The sequence below is a fragment of the Ambystoma mexicanum genome, chromosome 4q (assembly GCF_040938575.1).
Source record: "Ambystoma mexicanum isolate Mex_15411 chromosome 4q, UKY_AmexF1_1, whole genome shotgun sequence".
In the NCBI taxonomy this organism is placed as follows: domain Eukaryota; kingdom Metazoa; phylum Chordata; class Amphibia; order Caudata; family Ambystomatidae; genus Ambystoma; species Ambystoma mexicanum.
The window spans coordinates 553,766,600-553,787,882 of record NC_090928.1 but is presented as its reverse complement, the minus strand read 5'-3'; positions in this window follow the sequence as shown (position 1 = coordinate 553,787,882).

Genomic DNA, 21,283 nt, shown 5'->3' with positions numbered 1-21,283 from the left:
TGATGGTGCTGGGGTTAGCGCTGGAGGAGTCAGAGAAGACCTTCATTACTCGGTCCTTAAGGAATGAGTCAATCCATTTGCAGGCTCTGTCAGAGCAATTGGCTACTGACGAGAGGTGCTGGCACAGGGTTTTGTGGTCGACCAGATCGAAAGCTGCTGAGAGGTCCAGCAGCAAGAGAAGTGCATGTTTGCCTGCATCTCTGAGATCATCGATTTGGTTTTTGAGGTCAAGGAGAGCCGTCTCAGTCCCATGACGCAGTCTGAATCCCGATTGCCTGAGACCTAGGAGGAGGTTGTCTTATAGGAATTTCTGAATTTGCAGGTAGGCTGCTTTATCCAGAATTTTCAGCAGGAATGGGACGGTGGTGATAGGCCTGTAATTCCCTGGGATGGAGGGGTCGAGGGAGGTTTTTTTTAGGAGCGGACGAACCCACGCTTCCTTGAGTCCCACAGGGATGTAGCCAGAACGGAAAGAGGCATTGATGAATGCTGTGATTATAGGGACTAGGGAGGGGGCACAGTCCTTGATGACTTGTGCGGGGCAGTCGTCGCCTTTACAATTTGATGGTTTGATGGATTGGAGAAGTGAGGAGACCTCCTTCTCATTCATATCTCTGAAATCAAACATGGGGGAAAAGGTGGGTTTGTCTCCTGGTGTTGGATTAGTTTGAGTACTAGAGATCAGTTTAGTGAGCTCTCGTTGGTGTGCAAGTATTTTGGCTTGCAAAGTTTCCAGTTTGCTTAGCATGGCAGACTGAATGGCGTTACACCAGGCTTCATCCTTCACTATTGGAGATGGGGAGAGGTGGAGGTCTCGAGTTCTCTGAAAATAGCAAATATTTCTCTACTTCCGGATTTGGCATTGGCTATCCTGGTATTGTAGGAAGAGGCTTCAGCATTGGTTATAGCAATTTTGTATTCTTTAGAGATGGATTTGAAGGCGATTTTGGTGGCTTCAGTGGGGTTATTAATCCATATTTTAAGAGCAGTCCTTTTTTCCCCACGTAGTTTTAGGAGATTCTGAGTGTACCAGGTGTTGGAATGTTTGGACTTCTTAGCTTTTTTGAGGGTGAGGGGTGCCACAAGGTCAACAGCCTGGGTGATTGCGGTCTTGAAATCATTGGCCAGGCGATCAGGGTCATCAGTGAAGGGAGGTAGTAGAGCGGGTACCCTGAGGTGCTTAGATAGGTTGTCGTGGGTGAGCAGTTTGGAGCTACGGCGATGGATGCAGGAAGAGTGAGGGTGGGCGGTGGAGGACCTCTGGAGGTAAGGATGTTGAATAGAATACAGTGGTGATCAGACCAGGGTTGTGGGATGATCACCGGGTGGCTTAGCGAGCAGTTATGGTGGGCAACCCAGTCTAGGGTGCGTCCTTTGATATGGGTGGGGCTGGAGATGGCTTGCACGAACCCCAGGTTGCGCAGTGATTTGTTGAGGTTTTTCGATTGTGGGTCTTTTGGGTCATTGAGACCTAAGTTAAAGTCCCCTAAGAGCAGAATTTTGGATGAGTTTTTAAGGTTGTCTGAGAGTGAATGTGTTAGAGCATATTGGAAGTCATTGGAGGGGCCGGGCGGACGGTAGATGAGGTGGATGGTATAGGTGCAGTTGTTTGAGAGCTTGAGCTTGAGTAGGAGGTAGTCGGAGTTCTGATCAAGGTCCTTCTCAATGGTCCTAATGGATAGGGAGTCCTTAGCGATGACGGCGACACCACCCCCTCTGTGGGAGGATCGGTCTTGCCTATAGATACTGTACCCCTCAGGTACTGCCAGGGTGAGGGCGGGTCCGGAAGACTCTGATAGCCATGTTTCGCTAAGGAACAGGAGGTCAAGCTTGTTGCTGGTGACCAGGTCATGTATATCTAGTGCATGGGCTGGTAGGGAGAGAGAATTAATTAGGGCACATTATTTGAGGTAGGTTTCGGGGTGAGGGGGAGGGGCAGAAGAGCTGGGGGAGGGTGGAGCGGAAGTACTTAAGTGGTTGAGGTTGTCTTTACATGATGGTCTGGCATGTGGGTTAGGTGTGAGTACATTGCAGGCAGTTACCACATTAGTGCATGATGTCAAGTCACTGCGACATCGTGGTGGGTCAATACAGGGCTCATACAGGTCAATATTCACATCATTGCATGGAAGCTGAGCAGTGCAAGACACATTAGCAGTAGGCAGGGTATTATGGTGAGCATTGCATAGCAGTGGGGTGCTTGGGGAAGGTGTGGTAATATTGCAAGTGGTGTTAGCAGCCGTGCATAGTAGGGCAGTGCAGGCGGCAATGGTACAGGGCATAATGAAGGTAGGCAAGATATTGTTTGAAGACACAGAGATGTGTGGCACGCAGGCCACTGTGATAGGTGTGTCACTGGTGGGAGGTACATAGTTGGGGGCAGAATCATTGATTTCTGCTTGGGTGACGTTCAGTGCTTCCTTCTCTCCCAGGAAGTCAGTGATGGGGAGATGAAGCGGTGAGGTTGCCTGCGGTGCCGGGGGTACACCCGTGGGCGGCGCAATATTTTTATGCAGTAATAGGTTGATGGCAGCCGGACGGACACCTGTCCTAACGTGCTGCGTGCCATGGGGCTTGGTGAGGAGTTGGTTAAGGAGGGGGGTGTATCCTTTGGTAGTGGGTGGAGTCCAGGGGGGACTGTGGATGGTCTTGGAGAACGCTATGCATGCAGGGCGATGCATGCAGGTGTTCGGCAGCAGTTGAGGGGGTAGGCAGGGCACTGAGTGGTTGTGCAGTCTTGCTCTGAGGCGAGATAGCCTTAATAGACTGCTTGGGCAGAAGGTGCTGACTGTTGACCTGATGGTGCGCACGCGCCATCGGTCATTTCGCATTGCTATGCTAGGAATACAGGCAGCTGGAGCTACCAGGAATCGCTTACCTAGTGATGAGCATAGAATGGTGGCCCTCTGCGCCCTCGAGTAGCGGAGAGCTGCAGAGAGTGAGCTTGGCCTTTTCTCCTGGCCTTCGCTCCTCTGCGGCTTCGCCTGGCGGTGTGCCCCCCCACCATTAAAGGCAGGAAGGGAGGGGCTGGCTGAGCCAAGGGACCAATTGCAGGCCCCATCAGTGGCTTGTGTATTCATGGTTGCTATGGCAGCATCAGCGGCTGCAATGTTGTTGATAGGGTGTGGCATGAGGGTCAAGGCTCACCATCATCACCCCAAAAGCTCAACCTGCTGTTTGGGCCACATCTCAGCTGTACCTGACATGAGGGTGTAAATTTTTTATTTAATGAAGAAACAACATGTTAAAACTTTCGGGGTATGTTATAGAGTTCATGTAAAGCATTAAGTTGACACCTATAAAAACCAATGAGTGAACCTATGTGCCTCTATCACCTACACACCCTGTGGGTGTTTGTCTAAATCTTATTAGCACTACAATCAATTGGGCATGTTCTCAGGTCGTCCCTTGAATGTTTGAAAATAATTAAGGAGTCATGGTTTTGAGGCCCACCTTATACTGCATGGTAATTTCACCATCACATACATAGATAAATGAATAGCAATGGAAAATACCACCTGTTAACAATACTAGGACATTGAAGAACATGATCTGAAGAAAAAAAGCTGGGTCGTCTGATTCAGCATATTTTTATTCTTTTGAAACAAGCCTGTAAATTAGGTGCTGGGTGTGAAAAGTGATCGGTGGCTTGTCGGTTTTACATGGGTTTTAGAACATTCACACTCAGCTGTTATTGCACATGAAGATTACTGGTGTGAAGCTGAAGGGAAAACATTAGCTTGTGTGCTTATGTCTGTACATGATGCATATTGCAAATACAGAAAGCCAGGTGAGTGGAGACTAATGAAATGTGTTTATCCCATGGGGCCAGGTTCACATATATGTAGACCTCTTCCGGAGCCTGCATGTGCATGTTCTTTCTGCCTTGTATTCGTATGCAGTCTATAAAAAAAATACAATTGTGTTGAGTAATAATGTAACATCTGTTGTTTACAATGTATTAAAGCTAAAACGTTGCCTTCATTGAGGAAACTAAGCATGGGGTGTTAATGTGCACCCCCACAATGTCCACGGATTTGTCTAGGTAGACATCTTCGGGCTTTCCTGAGGTTTCTTTCTATCGTGTTTAATATCTGGCTATATAAAGGAAGGTGAGTAAATGCCACTTTACCTTCATTTTTTCAAAGCCACTCCTGATTCTTTTGTGTGTCGTTGAAAACCATATTTCAGATTCTGATACTTTAAGTCATAGCAGCTGCTTTGAAGGCTGTTATGCATAAGGCATGCTGATCTGTTAAAATGTCATGGGCCCTCATTCCGAGGTTGGTGGTAGTCATGGCACCATGACTGCCACCAATAACGGTACCGTGTCCGGTTTGGTGAAATGGGGACTTACCGGTCTAGTCAGACCTTGGTGGGACCAGTAAGTCCCCATTCACCAAACAATACCCCATTCTCATTTGAGCCCCCATAGGGCTCAATGGGAATGGGGAGGGTGCAAATAACGGGCCGTCGTATGCCAAGCCCGTTATTCGCACCCAGGTCCCTTAACGGGTCCCGTCCATAACACCTGGTCAGACCAGGCATTAAGGAAGGGACCCGCTAAGGGACCTCGTAGTAGGGCGGTAAGGGATTACCGGAACCGGTCTCCTTACCGGTGCCCAGTATCCCTTACCGTCCTACTCGGAATGAGGGCCATGGTCTGCCTTCAAACTAGAAAATAAGCATGCATAAACATGTGCATGATGGTATATGCCTGGAATTTGATAGATAGAGGAACACTGTGCACATGCAGGACTATTAGCCGAGACAGAGAGCAATGTAGGCTTCTTTTGGGGAGGCATTCTGTCTGTATTTTTCTTTTTTTTAGTTGAAAGGTTTTATTTTATCTAGTACCAGAATAAACAATTGAAATCTGAGTATATAAGAGCTAGCAATTGTATGACATAACATTTCAGATAATTACAATACATTCTGTAATGTAATAACTAAGAACAAATATAGCACAAAATTCAATAACTTTGAAGATATTTTGTAACGTAATAACTAAGAACAGAATTAGTATGAATTCATGAATATATGCGTAAATTACTCAGATTGATTGAGAGGTGAAGAGGGATAATAGGGAGGATGAAAAATAGGAGGGCAAAAAAGAAAAAAGGGGAAGTAGTTTTATCGTAGATAGATGTTAGGATAAAGCGAAAGAGCCATACAACTGTAGATAGAATTAGCAATAGAGGTAAGCTTAAACATTATTTTGTTTACATAAACAACAACAAGATGCAATCTTCTATCACGTCTGTAGGAGAAAGAGAGGGTGAGTTAGCGATACACTTCTCCAGTCTGTGGACATCACATATATAGTTCCACAAACCTTTTATGGAGATTTTAGTGAAATCTTTCTAGTTTGATGTAATTAAGGGTATTGCCAGAAGCATAAACAGAAGAAAATTCCAAACTTAGTTCCAAAAGGTATTTACCAAGGGACAGTCAAAAACATATGTTTAAATGACCCAGAGGTTGAATGACAAGACCAGCATAAATCATTATCTGCCAATTTAGATAAAAATAATATCTTGGGGGTGATAAATACTCTATGCAAGAAAAAGTAAAGGGTCTTGGTTATGTTCGTAAATGTGGATATCATTTTAGTCTTGGACCAAATCATGTACCGCAATTCATTCCCAAAATGAATTCCACAGTCTTCTCCCCATTGCAATTCAGATGACCATAAATTATTGAGAGTTCTTTCTGACCTTGTAACCTTATAGAGGTTGGATGCTTTGACTGCATCAGGGGATTCTATGATACATATTCTAGCAGGGTCTACAAGTAATTGCAGGGAATTGTATCTACTGCTAGCATCTAAACATGCATTCATTAAATTTAAATATTGACTCAAAGGAAATGTTGGCAATAAGGATTTGTTTTTAAATTCATCTGCAGACAGGATATTGCCATCCACAATTATTTGATCAATGAATGTAATTCCTTTGCTAATCAAGACTTTGCAGAAAATAGGTTTATCATTTATGGTTATAAACTTATTGGGCCTCATTACGAGGTAGGAGGTAGGCATGGTGCTGTTAGCACCATAGCTACCCCCTTACCGCATACCGGGTCCTGGTTCTCTGTATGGCGACTTACTGGGTCATTGCAGCCTCGGAGGACCTGGTAAATCCCCATTCTGAAAACCATTCCCCATTCCCATTCGAGCCCCCATAGGGCTCATTGGGAATGGGGAAGGAGCTAATAACGGGCCTGCCAATAGCGGGCCCGTTTTTAGCTCCCTGGTCCCTTAGTGGGACCCGCTAAAGGACCTTGTAATAGGGCGGTAAGGGGTTAACGGCAGTGACACCCTTACCATTGCTGTTAACCCCTTACCGCCAACCTCGTAATGAGGCCCATTGTACCAAATAAAGGGAGAGAGGGCCTCAGCCAGCTTGTTGATTTGATGAAACAGAAAGTCCTTCAATTAAGAACTAGTGAAACAAATTGTTTTAGAAAAGCCCAATTTGGATCCATTGAAAAGATATATTGAATCTTTGATATCAAACAGTGAAACAAGAAATGTGTCAACAATTAAACAAGTAGGTGGTTTATGACTTCATTGACAGGGAATCCATTTTTGGCTTGTTTGAGAATGAAGCCTCTATGAGGTTTTTAAAATTTGGGAAATTGACATCACCATTGACACATGGATAACTTAGTTTGCAAGCAGCCATTCTTTTCTTTTATCAATGGATTTGAAAAATGATGCTTGCAAAGGAATGTGAAGCATTTGTAAATAGTATAAAATGACATGTGTGAACATCATTTTAATGGCCTCTAATCTTCTGTACCAGCACAGTTATAAGGGTGGCCATTTGTATAGAAATTCATTTAGCTTTGATTGTAGTTTGGGTTTTGTAGGTTAATTTTTATCATTTGAAGAAGTGAAGAGGCAATCAAACTACCAAGATAATCAATAGAGGTAGGATTCCAGCAACGACGAACATGGACCAAACCTTCTTTAACACAGTAGGCATTAAGCAGAAGCATTTCTGACTTATCCTTGGTTAACCTGTACCGGGAGAATTGAGAGAAAAAATGTATTGAATCTAGGGAGTGTTGTGGTCGGATTATCAACGAAGATTAATATGTCGTCTGCATAAGCAACTAACATAATTCAGATCCCCCACATCTAATGCCAGCAATATGTTTATTTGGTCGTATTAATTCTAATAACAATTGCAGGGCCATTACAAATAAAATAGGTGAAAGGGGACATCCTTGTCCAGTACACCTATGGAGGGAAAATCTAGGAGAGAATTGATTATTAATACAAATTGAGGTTTTTGGGTCTGATTATAATGGTTTAACTAACTTAACATAAGCATCTCCAATCCCATGTCATTTTACGGCTTCAATTAATAAATCCCATTCAATGCGGTAAAAAGATTTTTCGGCATCTTGTGCAATTGCCATATAGGGTTTTTTGGGGTGATTCGTCTTATGTATGTAATGCAAAAGGTTCATAAACAGTCTGGAATTTGCTGAAATAATTCTGCCTTTGACAAATCCTACTTGATCAGGATGAATTAATTTATACATAAAGGATTCTATTCTGCTGGACAAAGTCTTTGCAAAGATCTTACAATCAGAGTTAATAAACAAAATTGGTCTATAGATCTTGGGTAATTAACTGGTTTTATTGTGTTTGGAAAATAGGATCAGAAGTGCTTCCATAAAGGAGCCCAGTGTCTTATCTGCCTTAGAGACAAATGTATAAAGTGATTCTAGTTTAGGTGAAAGGTAGAACAGAAATGTGCAAAAAAGTCCAGAGAGAACCCATCGGCCCCAGGAACTTTGCATTTTTTAAGATCTGTTATGGCCTTAGTGATTTCATTGATATGGATAGAGACGTCTAGGTTACTTAAATCCATATCAAGGGTGGTTGTGTTTTAAGTGATCAAAACATTTGTTGGAATTAATATTAGTATGAGTATGATCAGAAGTATATACATTTTCATAGAACTTAGTGAAATCACCCAGGATATCTGCATCAGAGGTTACTATTTTGCCAGAGACATTTTTAACAGTAGATATCCTGGATCTTTCCTTTTAGATCTTAAGATTCACAGCCAAAGCTTTACTGGCTTTATTGGATGATTGATATTGTTTGGATTTAAATTTCAGCTCCACACCATGAGCTTGTTCCATGTATTTTTTGTAAATAGAGAAACAAAGAGTTAGGATTTGTTTAAGCAAAGCATCATTTGCTGTAGCATTGTATCTTTTCTCTAGAGCTCGTAATTCATTATATAGGGCATTTCAATCTTTTCTGGCCTCTTTCTTCCCTTTGGCTACAAATGAGATGATATTTCCCCTTATGGCGGCCTTATAGGCATTCCAGTTACTGGCCGGATAGGTATCGTCATCTTTGTTAATATGAAAGAAGAAGTGGTGACATTCGAGAAAAGATTTTTGAAAGTTGCTATCCTGAATTAGTGAGTTGTTAAATCTCCATCTGCTTATGGGATTTTAACGTATATTAGTAACTACAGGAGAATGGTCTGAGATTAGTGAACATTCAATAGTGAAGTCAATTATTGCACATGCTAAGGATTTGGTGACACAAATGTAATCAACGCGTGATAGCGAGTTATGTGGGAATGAGTGAAAGGTGAAGTCCAGATCAGTAGGATGTGAGAGCCTCCATGTGTCAACAACTCCAATCTCTGCTAAACATTGTACATTCATTGTGTGATTTACTACATTTGAATTGACATGAGGATAATCTATCAAGCAAGGGGTCAATAACATTATTACAATCTCCACATATTATCAAATTGAGAAGGTCTGATTGTAAAATCATTTGTTTCATTTCTCTGCAAAACTCAGAATCAGGATTAGTCGGCTCATACACATTAGAATTGAAAACATTTGAGAGTTAATGGATAATTTAGTTAAAACCCATCTACCACTAGTATCTGTGTTCTTATGTGGGACCCGATAGTTTAGGATAGCCAATCCATTGTGTTTACCATCTGCCAGACTAGCTAATACCTCACCTACCCAAAATCTCTTCAATTTCATGGATTTCTGTAATGATAAATGCATTTATTGCAAGCAAGCAGTCGTTGATTTAAACATATTGATGTGAGCTAATGCCCTTTGTCTTTAAATTGGGCTGTTAATTCCCATAATCTAGAAAAGAGTAATAATACTAATATTAACACAAGGTAAACATGAAAAACTCATCCATAGTCAAAGTGCCTTCTGGTTATCCAGAGATTTACATATTCTAGAACAATGCTAGGGTTACACAAAAATAAAAATAAAAGGGCCAACATTGCAACATGCGACAGTAAGGTTTCATTGAGTAGGAACTTGTAGCTTGATGGTGATCGAAATATTCCCAACCGGTAAAAATGAGAAAATTAGATAAAGCAAAATTAAAAGGCGATCAGAGATGCCATGCCAAATGCCATAGGGGGGGTGTAGGCACATTCCACAGGGGGCGAAACAGCGAACTAAAACCAGAGAAAAAATCATCTCCAGAAGGTCCTTGGGTTGACAGTTACAAAGGGATAAATATTCCAACAAATTCCTCACAAAGTAAGTAATGAGGCAGCAATAGTGAAGAATGACAGAGAATTTTGTGTGACTGGCGTTTCCTGTATCCACCACTTCTGAATTTTTGCAGTCTTATGTAGTTCTTTAAATCAGCTGTGTCCTCAAATAAAGATGTCTTACCATTAATGGTGACCTTGAAAGTGAATGGGTGGATCAAACCATTTCTGGCATTTAGCTACTTAAGCGCAGGGTCATATGAGAGTAGGTATTTTCTTTGTTGGGCTGCTGTTTTGGAACCATCTTGTGAAATAAAGATCCTGTGACCATTCCAGATTAGATGATGCATCCTTTTAGCATGCCCTATGAATATGAAGGGCAATGGGCAGCTGCAGATTCAAAATGTTTGGAATGTTTTTTTTAAGAAAGAGAGCTACATCTTCCCCTTCCACTCCTTCTGGCAAGCCAAAGACACACAGATAGTTCCTATGATTTCTGTTCTGCAAGTCTTCATTTTGTTTCTGAATGTTATAGTATGGATTGTTCCATGAGAGCAACTCCAGAAGCCACATCTTCAGCTACTCTCACTCTTTTTTCTACTTCTTCAACTCTATTATCAAAACTTACACATCTTTCATCTAATTGCTGGATTTTAGTATTAGCGGTCACCATAAAGAGTTTGATTGCTCTAATTTCAAGTAAAATAGTTTCCATATTTGACTCCAAAATTGTTTGAGTAGGAGTAGAGAAGTCAATTTTGGGTGTTTCTAAGGTGGCCGTGGCTGTTTCTTTATAACCACATCCTTTTGATTGACTTTTTTGTGAGGACATCTTGAGATGTAGTTCAGGGCAGCAACGGGGTCTTTAAACTGCACCAGAAATGCCAAAGTTTATTGAGAGCTCAGGTCGCCACAGCATACAATAGCACATTGTTGGGGTGAAGTTCTTTGCAGAGGACCACCTTTAACTCAATAGAGGATGTGCATGGCACAGAAAGGCACACTCTGCAACGTTGATCCCAGAAGACCAGTTAGCTACCTCCTTTATATGAAAACACTGGGATTTTTCTTATAGAATATTCATTTATTCATTGGATATTCATTAATTCAAATAATCAGTTGTGCCATAACAATTCCTGGATAAAACTGATAGGAGCCTTAAGCAGTTAAATGTCACTTATTGAATGTTTTAAAACGCTTACAATCTTGAGGAGACATTTCCACTTAAGAAGCTGATAATATACTTGATTATGATATTGAAAGTGCTTAATTGTAGAAAAAGTTGTTATTCTTGTAACAGCCTGTGTTGTGGAGGAATTTTGTTTCCCAGGCAAAGAGCAGACCTGTGTGTACTGGCGCTATCCGACATCATTGACAGGAAATGCAGCGTCTCTAACTGCTGGGCACCGGTGCTTCAGGCCTTGTCGCCTCATCCCTCAAAATTGTGAGCTCTAGTCGGAAAAACGCTCCCCATATTATGGAGGACCAGGACTTCAAGGCGCATGAGGAGGAAAGGTATTTATTAAAGTCAAAGTGCCTCCGAAATTGAAATATTTAACACGGAGCTGGAGCTCTGATTTAAGCTGCCATTTCGCGCCTCGCTTGGCCATGCCCCCTGCCTTTTTCCTTACACCTGCCAAACCTTGTCAAAAGTGAAACTCTGAACACTACATTTTTGTGTTTGGGAAAACACTGCATCTGAATAGTTAAGGAATGTTTTTGTGTTAGGTGCCTCAAGTCATTATTATTAGCTCGAGTGTAGATTATAGCAGTATTCATTTGATAGTAGGACCTAGATTGAATTAGAGAATTAGCTTATAAATGTGTGGATGTTAGGGTACATGATTTAAGATAGATGAGCATCACAGCAATTAAAATATAACTCACAGTAAGCATGCAAATGATTAGGGATACCCAAAGTGGCTCAGTCGCAGGTGACAGAACTTGCAGCTCTCTGTCTTGGTTGCAGAGGTCCCAATCTGTGCAGGATGTTTACAACTTTTACACATATCACATTGCCTGTTTCAAAACATGTTTTAGATTAGCTGCACTTTTAAGGGGTAAAGCAAAAGTACTATCTTTAGGGTTCGGATTAAATGAATATATATTTCTGAAGAATGGAGATTCAGAGTAGGGGTTCCATTGAATGGGTGATGAAAAACGATAATGCCCATTTCCCTCCCAAACATTACCACCCTTTCAATGAAATTTGGGAAATCAAACATTCATATACACGGTTCATTACCAAACCATTGACAAATTACATTTACCACAATCAAGGCTGACCACAATTGATAATGGACACCAGTGCTCTGTCCTTCTATACCCCTGTTACATGAAGTTCGACTTAAATGACGAAAAAGATTCACAGACAGATCATGGACAAAAATATTGTGTATACAATTGAGTTATGGAGCGTGGATACGAACTACAACCAAAAAAGTGATGGGTGGAAGATTTTGAATTAATCTGAACCACTGCTCTGGGCAACATTCTACACCACCATTTTTTAGCCATTTTTATATATGGAATTCTCTCTTTCTACTTGATAAGATGGCAACAAAAAAATGGGGTATATGACTGCATTTCCCTGCAAAAAGACATTTCCCACGGAAATATGTCAGTTTTGCTCTGAAGAACATGTTTTCATGCTGTTAGCATCCTACAGCAATATGAGGCAGCAGTGCCCTGTGAAACATGTTTTCATGTTGAAAGTGCCCAACAAGAATATCTGATAGTCGATAAGATAGCTCAGTGGGTTCAGCGCTTGCTGCTGTGATCTTTGTGTGATCTGCAGGTCGTTGGTTCAAATCCCAGCAGGGCCAAACCATCCTTCCAAGGTCGATAAATGAGTACCAACTTCTGTTGGGTTATAATTCTATGTAAATATGTTCTTTGTACATCGCTTTGACGAAAGCGCTATGTAAATAACAAATCAGCACTGGTCTCCAAATTAAGGGATGCTTATGGTGGTCACTAATTTATGCCTCTGTGTGCACAATATGCTCTGCTGAGCCCTGTTATCATGTGGGAAGATCCATGAATTCTCAGGTGCTTCTCGAAACCCGGGGATTGTAACCTAAGCAGTGATGTGTGAAGAGTTCTGCTTATTAAATGAGAAGATAGATTGGTAATTGGGGTGCTGCTTATTGTACTTGGTTGTTAACAGTGCTGCTAAGGAAAGCAACGTGGTGTGCTAAATTAAAAACACATTGCTGGTTAAAGCACAGGTGTGTTTCGTTGTGCCTATATGATCTGTCTCAAATTCTTTGCTGCTAACTGATGCACAGAAGTTACGGGGAAGCAAATGGGAGCTGTCTGATATTCATGAGTAGTGTTTGGCGTTGTGCGATGAGCAGCGCAGTCTTTTATGCAGAGTTCTGTTTGACGTTCAATGTGTTCAGAGAGATGCACAGGATGTGCCTGAACTACAAGGATGCTGTTGTCAGAGAAACCAAGTTCACTCATTCATTTTGGCTAGTAACAAGTCACGGACAGTTTTATTTCTTCTTGGATGACAAAATATAGAAATAACTCCTCCTAATGGGACTTAACACAACTACTCCCGGCCTTCCATTGAAGAGCAACAGCCCATTTTCTGTTTTATGCTTGCATGCATTATTGAGTTGAGCTGACTGCCAAATTCTTTATCTCTAAAGTAACATAATTGTAAATTCACTTGGAGGGTACATGCACGGATACACGCTATAGACCTCAGTCCACGGTCAAAAAAAAAAAAACTAAACTAATTAGCAGAGATCCATGCACACATTAACACTTGGCATATCAGGCAAGAGTTAGGTACCTGGTGGTCCCAACCAGAAAGCTCTGCATAGATGCAAATCACAATAATGAGTTTAAAAGTAAATAATATTTGAATGTCCAATTGATACACATAGACAGCCGGCACGTGTTTTGACCTCTGAAAGGTCCTCATTAGGGATATGTAAGGATATTTGGCGTGTTACAGCACAGAGTACAGCACTACTGCACAGGTAGCATTTTTTATGCAGCACCACTACATGGATGTGGTGCATTGCTATATGTGTTGCCAGAGTAACATGGACATATAAGTAAAGACAGGCTATTCAGTCAAAAACGATTTTTACACATAAGATGCAAATCCATTTTTACAGTTAAAAGCACACATCTGCACATTCAAAATGCACACTATTTTTCACCTGAAATGCCTATGTTGCAAGAGACACATTCGAAAATTAATAACTAACCTTATTAACAACTAACCTGACTAATAAAACTTCATTTAACATAACCCACTAATAAAAATGTTTCTCCACTGCAGAATTAGGCCTACTCTGAAAGTGAACTTTTAAACGCACATTCATTTTTTTCTCTGCTGCTCTGTCCACATAACTACAGGAAGCAAAGAGCTCGAAGGAGCAGGAAATCAGTTTGTTACAATTGCCACTGTAGAAGTGAGCCATTGTGTAGTGAGGGAGGAGATGACATGATTGATTCTGATTGGAGCAGCGTCATAGCAAGTATCATGCTAGAGGCTGTGATTAGAACTTTGCTGGGGAAGCTTGAGAGGAGGGGGAAGAGTCGACATCTGGCAGAGCTGGGAGAAGGATCTCTTTCCTGGCTGGGGCATTCCTGCTGCAAAAGCTGAGAGTTCCATGCAATAACCCCGGTTTGAGAGCGGCAGACGCTTGTTCTCACTGGGGTTGATCTTCAAGGGAGCCAAATTCAGAAAGAGAATAGCCGGAGAAAACTCATGCTGAACAGATAAGGTAATTACAGAAGCGAGTGGGAGCTGTGCGAAAGTGCGCGAAGCTGTTCAGTCAGTGTATTAGAGGGAGTCTCACAGGCCGATTCATGGAATAAATGTGCGCCGAAAATTCCGGCGCAGAGGGGCCAATACGTGCGCTGCGCCGAAAATTAGCGAAAAGCGCAGGGAAACCAGCGCACGTCGATTCATGGAAGTCCGTGCGCAAGAAAAGCAGAGGACGTGCGCTGAAAAAGCGCGCGGCGCAGGCCGGCGCACAGGTCAACCAACGTCGTGCGCCACGGCCACTGCGCTATCACTCCGAGCGCAGCGCACAGCTCTAAAGTAGGCGGAACACAGGGCGGGACACTCGGAATGGGGAATAAAATGGGGCACAACACTCGGAATGGGGAAGAATGTGGGCGGCACGGGGAAAGTATAGGAGGCAAGTGCGCGGAACGCCCACACGCTCGCATACAACACGTATTCATGGAATAGAATAGGGCAAAAAAGCGCACGCTCAAAGCAGCGCACAGGCACAAACAGGCACAAACACGACCGCCACAAGAAAGCAGGCGGTAGCGTCTCTGCGCCTGCAAGAAATGTGCGCTAAAAGGTGCGCCAACAAATAGCACCTATATACAGACATGATCAATGTCCAATACTGTGGCCCTCCAGGACAAATGACGTACAAAGGGGTACCCACAAACACAGACACGCGCTGAGAGAAAAAATAAACGTGTGCGTGCATACCGGGGTGCGCGGGAAGTTGCACACGCGATATGGCCGGGTACGTGGATTACAGGGGTGCGCGGGAAGTTCCACACGCGATTAGTCAGGGTACGTGGATTGCAGGGGTGCGCGGGAAGTTCCACACGCGATATGGCCGGGTACGTGGATTTCAGGGGTGCGCGGGAAGTTCCACACGCGATATGGCCGGGTACGTGGATTTCAGGGGTGCGCGGGAAGTTCCACACGCGATATGGCCGGGTACGTGGATTACAGGGGTGCGCGGGAAGTTCCACATGCGATATGGCCGGGTACGTGGATTGCAGGGGTGCGCGGGAAGTTCCACACGCGATATGGCAGGGTACGTGGATTTCAGGGGTGCGCGGGGAGTTCCACACGCGATATGGCCGTGTACGTGGATTTCAGGGGTGCGCGGGAAGTTCCACACGCGATATGGCCGGGTACGTGGATTGCAGGGGTGCGCGGGAAGTTCCACATGCGATTAGTCAGGGTACGTGGATTTCAGGGGTGCGCGGGAAGTACCACACGCGATATGGCAGGGTACGTGGATTTCAGGGGTGCGCGGGAAGTCCCACACGCGATATGGCCGGGTACGTTTATTTCAGGGGTGCGCGGGAAGTCCCACACGCGATATGGCCGGGTACGTGGATTTCAGGGGTGCGCGGGAAGTTCCACACGCGATATGGCCGTGTACGTGGATTTCAGGGGTGCGCGGGAAGTTCCACACGCGATATGGCCGGGTACGTGGATTTCAGGGGTGCGCGGGAAGTTCCACACGCGATATGGCCGTGTACGTGGATTTCAGGGGTGCGCGGGAAGTTCCACACGCGATATGGCCGGGTACGTGGATTGCAGGGGTGCGCGGGAAGTTCCACACGCGATTAGTCAGGGTACGTGGATTTCAGGGGTGCGCGGGAAGTACCACACGCGATATGGCAGGGTACGTGGATTTCAGGGGTGCGCGGGAAGTCCCACACGCGACATGGCCGGGTACGTGGATTTCAGGGGTGCGCGGGAAGTTCCACACGCGATATGGCTGTGTGCTCCCAGGCATTACCTGTACACCCTCCACGGCCCCTGCAGGCAGCACACACCACAGGGAACTACCCTGCACACCTGCTCATGTCTCCCACCACCCCCACCCCCCATCCACCAGGGACACCCTCCACCAGGCCCCCACCCATGTCTCCCACCACCCCCACCCCCCATCCACCAGGGACACCCTCCACCAGGCCCCCACCCATGTCTCCCACCACCCCCAGCACTGTGGGGAACCTGCCAGCAGGCCCCCACCCATGTCCAACCCATGTCTCCCACCACCCCCACCCCCCATCCACCAGGGACACCCTCCACCAGGCCCCCACCCATGTCTCCCACCACCCCCAGCACTGTGGGGAACCTGCCAGCAGGCCCCCACCCATGTCCAACCCATGTCTCCCACCACCCCCACCCCCAGCACTGTGGGGAACCTGCCAGCAGGCCCCCACCCATGTCCAACCCATGTCTCCCACCACCCCCACCCCCCATCCACCAGGGACACCCTCCACCAGGCCCCCACCCATGTCTCCCACCACCCCCACCCCCCATCCACCAGGGACACCCTCCACCAGGCCCCCACCCATGTCTCCCACCACCCCCAGCACTGTGGGGAACCTGCCAGCAGGCCCCCACCCATGTCCAACCCATGTCTCCCACCACCCCCACCCCCAGCACTGTGGGGAACCTGCCAGCAGGCCCCCACCCATGTCCAACCCATGTCTCCCACCACCCCCACCCCCAGCACTGTGGGGAACCTGCCAGCAGGCCCCCACCCATGTCCAACCCATGTCTCCCACCACCCCCACCCCCCATCCACCAGGGACACCCTCCACCAGGCCCCCACCCATGTCTCCCACCACCCCCAGCACTGTGGGGAACCTGCCAGCAGGCCCCCACCCATGTCCAACCCATGTCTCCCACCACCCCCACCCCCCATCCACCAGGGACACCCTCCACCAGGCCCCCACCCATGTCTCCCACCACCCCCAGCACTGTGGGGAACCTGCCAGCAGGCCCCCACCCATGTCCCCCTGGCCCCAGGTCCTGACGATACACAATCATGGCAGTAATGGCCAGCATACCCAGCACAAACACCCAGGCAAGGATTGCATGCACCCACATAGTGAATGCAATCACATGACACAACCCCAAAGGCAAGTATGCAAAAGAACACATGTCTGTCACACACACATACACAATGGGTGCAAGTGAATGTCAAAACCCATATCATGACATGTAAGAAACCAAAGAGAAAATAACACAAGTGTAAGATAATATAAAAATGTATTAAAAACACAAATCAAGTAAACCAATAAAACATACAACTATGTGGCAAAGTAAATAAAAGGTCCATGTCCGAGAACAAAAATGATAAACCAAAAAACAAAGGATTAAAAAATCAATAGAATTTGTCCAAAGCAAAACCATGTAGTAGGAAATCAAAGAAAAACCATTACGTCATGGTGTAAACAATAAAAAAATTAAAAAATGTATCTCCCAAAATATAACAATATATACAGGAATGTTCCAGGGTCCATGAGCCCAACAGCACAAATGAAACCTAATACTAACTAATAAAATAAATATGTACAAAAAAGTGGCCATTGTCCGAGCGGTCCAAAATAATAAAAATAAATAAAGGAAACCTAGCACTAACTAACTAAAAAACTATATACAAAGGCAGCGGGCTAGTCCTGCGGCTCACTTGGTGATGCTGGCCAGGGCATCCTCGAACTCCATGTCAATGTCCTGGAGGCGGGACTCTGTCCTGGCCCCGAGGTCTCGCAGGGACAACCCCATGTGCTCACCAAAATCCCTGCGAGCCTCCTCGAGGCACTCAGCCCGCCTCAATGCCCGATGCATGGAGATCTCCGCCCTGGCCATGGCGAGCCGCTCCTCTTCCGCCCGCTGCCGCTCCGCACCTATCCGCTGGCCAAACTCCTCCCACACGGAACACACCGCCATGCCAGGGTTGCCCTGCCCTCCGGCCGATGCCTGCCCCTCTGATCTTGATGGCCCTGAGCCATGATGCCTCCCACGTCGAGCCCGCTGCTGCCTCCGACGCCACTGCCTCTGCCAGCACGACGGCATCCAGGCTGATGGTAACCACCGACGCCGTCGTGCACGTGCCCTGCCCGATGATGCCGGCACATCTTCCATCTGCTGGGGTCCACTTGCTGTGTCGTCCACCCCTGCTGGACCTCCGACTCCCAACTGTGGCAGGGATGGGATCCCCACCGAGCTGGCTGCATTGGTCGGGGCAGGTCCACAGGGGGCCATGGTGGCATCTGGGCCGGAAGACGGCAAGGAGAACGACCGTTGGATAGCCTGCACAGAGGAGGAGAGGGCCGTCAGATTGGCCAACACATGCAGGAACCCCCCGAACATGGCCGATCCCAATTGGGCCACGTCGGCACGGTGCACATCGTGATGACGTGCGTGCTCCTCCCGGGAAGCACGCACGTCATCACGAATCACAGCCGTGCACATCGCGACCCCAATCAGGACCTGCTCCACGCGGCCAGGGGTTCCCACGGCCGCAGGTGGAGGGGAGTCAGTTGACATGGACATCCCCACTACCTGCGGACGGGCCTGGGACGGGGCATCCCTGCTGGTGCATGGTGGTGCACTCACAGGGTCAGGGACAGCGACATGCACAGGCACCTCCACGGTGACCTGTGCTGCCTCCTGCCCCTGGCCCTGGACTGCACCACTTGCACCAGCAGGGATGCTCCCACCAGGCCCCATGTGTGCACCAGTGTCGGCCTCCTCCTCCTCTGTGCAAACCACCAACCTGGATGGCTCCTCACCGTCTCCCGCCGTAGCAGGCCCCTGTGGGGGCTCACCCACCCCTTCCGCTGCAGCCGTGGGGGCATCCCCGCCGCCTTGCTCCACAGCGCCGTCTCCGCCCTCTTCTTCACTAGCCGCTGCGTAGAGGGAGACAAAGGACACAAGCATCAGGCTACTGTAAAATGGTCCCCTAGACAGGAAGCAATAGCAGATGAGCACCCCTGTCAAAGTACACTTCCATCATGTCCCTCCACAACACATGGGTCAGTCCAGGCAAAACACACACAGTAACAGGCATGGTGCATGCCATGCACATTTCCATGCATGTCCAATTGACTCTTGAAACATTCAATGATATGTGACTCACATGCATCATGGCTCATGCATATCACATGCACACACTTCACCTCAGTCACATCCATCTGGCCCCAAACACAACGAACACAGGCGAAACAAGGGTTAGTTGGGTGCGTCACAGAATCTGTGCATTGTCACACACATGTGTCATGCATCCATGGCATGCACAAGTCACAGACACGCAGGTCAGGCACACAGACATGGCTACCATATATGTACCTGGCCTCAGCACCCATCCTTCACCCCCATCCATGTCCAGGTACAGAGACTGGCATGCTCTCATGTCCTAAATCTGCATAGGGCTCCCCATGCCACATTTCAACACATGCAACAACCATGTGGGTCACACATCACTGGTCGCACATGCATTACCATGATGTCCCTGCACACATACATGCATACATGGCCCATGGCACACATACAGGCAAGTATCATAGAACCAGCACACCGCAACATGCCCTGTCTCACACAGTAATGCTTGCACACTTACCGCTCAACTCCAGACGGGCCTCCCTCTCAAGGACCTGGGCGTGGAGCGCTGGGCGTACGCGTTCCAGGACCCTCTTCTGGATGGAACTCATGCGGCCCGGCCCCCCTCCACGAGGCGCCGGGCCTTCACAAGGGTCCTGGACCTCAAGTCCTCCCAGCGCTTCTTGATCTTCTGGACGTTGCGGGTTGCCACCCCCTCCGCGTTGATGGCAACCACACAGTCGGCCCAGATCCTCTCCCGTCCTTCCTTGCTGGTGCGGGACGATCCAAAGAGGGCATCATATTGCCCCAGGACATGCTCCACCAGGACACCAACTTCGGTGGCAGTGAAGCTGGTGCCCCTCTGCCCCTCTGGCCTGGGGTTGCCACTGGTGCCAGATGTCGAAGTGCCCGACATGGCAACCCCAGAGGCAGGTGTGGGTGGGCAACTGGGTCCTGGGGCTGGGCTGTGGAGCGATGTAATCCCAGTTGGGAGTCTTCAGTTCCAGCAGGGGTGGACACAGCAACTGGACCCCTGCAGATGGCTGATGTGCAGGCACCAAATGGCAGGGCACGGTGGCAGCAGGCAGGCAGGCAGGCAGGCAGCAGCAGATAGCACGTGGGAGGCTGCTCAGGGCACTGGGGGGGCAGTAACTCGGCCTTCTGGGCAGGAGCGTGGTGTTCCGTGTGTTTTCGGGTGGCCAGCTTGATACGGAGTGATTTGGCACGTGAAATTCCTGCACGTCAGCGTGAAATCCGAGGAAAGGGCCTTAGCGCGTAAGTGCATCAGCACGCATACGCGATTCTATTGGACCAGAGTCCCTCACCGCGTAAGCGCGTCTGACGTGATCCGCACAGGCGTTCCCCACTCAGCACGTGATGACGGAGCACACGTGGAAATACTGCACGTCAGAGTGTCATCGCGTGTAATTGGCCAAAAGTGCGCGTACACGCGATTGGCCAATGTACGTGTATTACATCGCGTGTAATTGGCCAAAAGTGCGCGTACACGCCATTGGCCTATGTACGTGTATTACAGGGGTGCGCGGGCACTTACACACGCAAGTACGTCAGCGCACCTGTATGCCTGCTGCGTGGGAATTTCCACACGCTATTGGAGTGGGAACTAGATTCCAGGGGTGCGAGGGTCACACGCTCGCCTAGAACACGCGCAAGGCATTAATTTGCGCACTTATCAATAAACAAGCCAGATGCCAGGATGAACATACCGTTCCTAGCAGCAGTGGCAGTGGGCTACCAGAGGAGGAGGAGAGTCAGGGCCAGAATATTCACACCCAGAACCAGCCTATTCGGGATGCCTGATGACCAGGTGTATGGGAGGTACAGGTTTCCAGCACACATCATACTGGACCTGGTCAGTGAGTGGGAGGATGACCTCACATCACCCACCCTGTGCTCCCAAGCACTCAGCCCCCTGCAGAAGGTCCTGAATGTACTGCACTTCTTGGCCACTGGATCATTTCAGCGGACAAGTGCCATAGTGGGTGGTGTGTCACAGGCCACGCAGTCACGCTGCCTACACCAGGTCTTGAACATCATCACTGCACGGCCATCAGTCCGCAGGCACATATATCTCCCCAGGACTCATGCAGAAAGGCGGACGTGCATCCAGGAATTC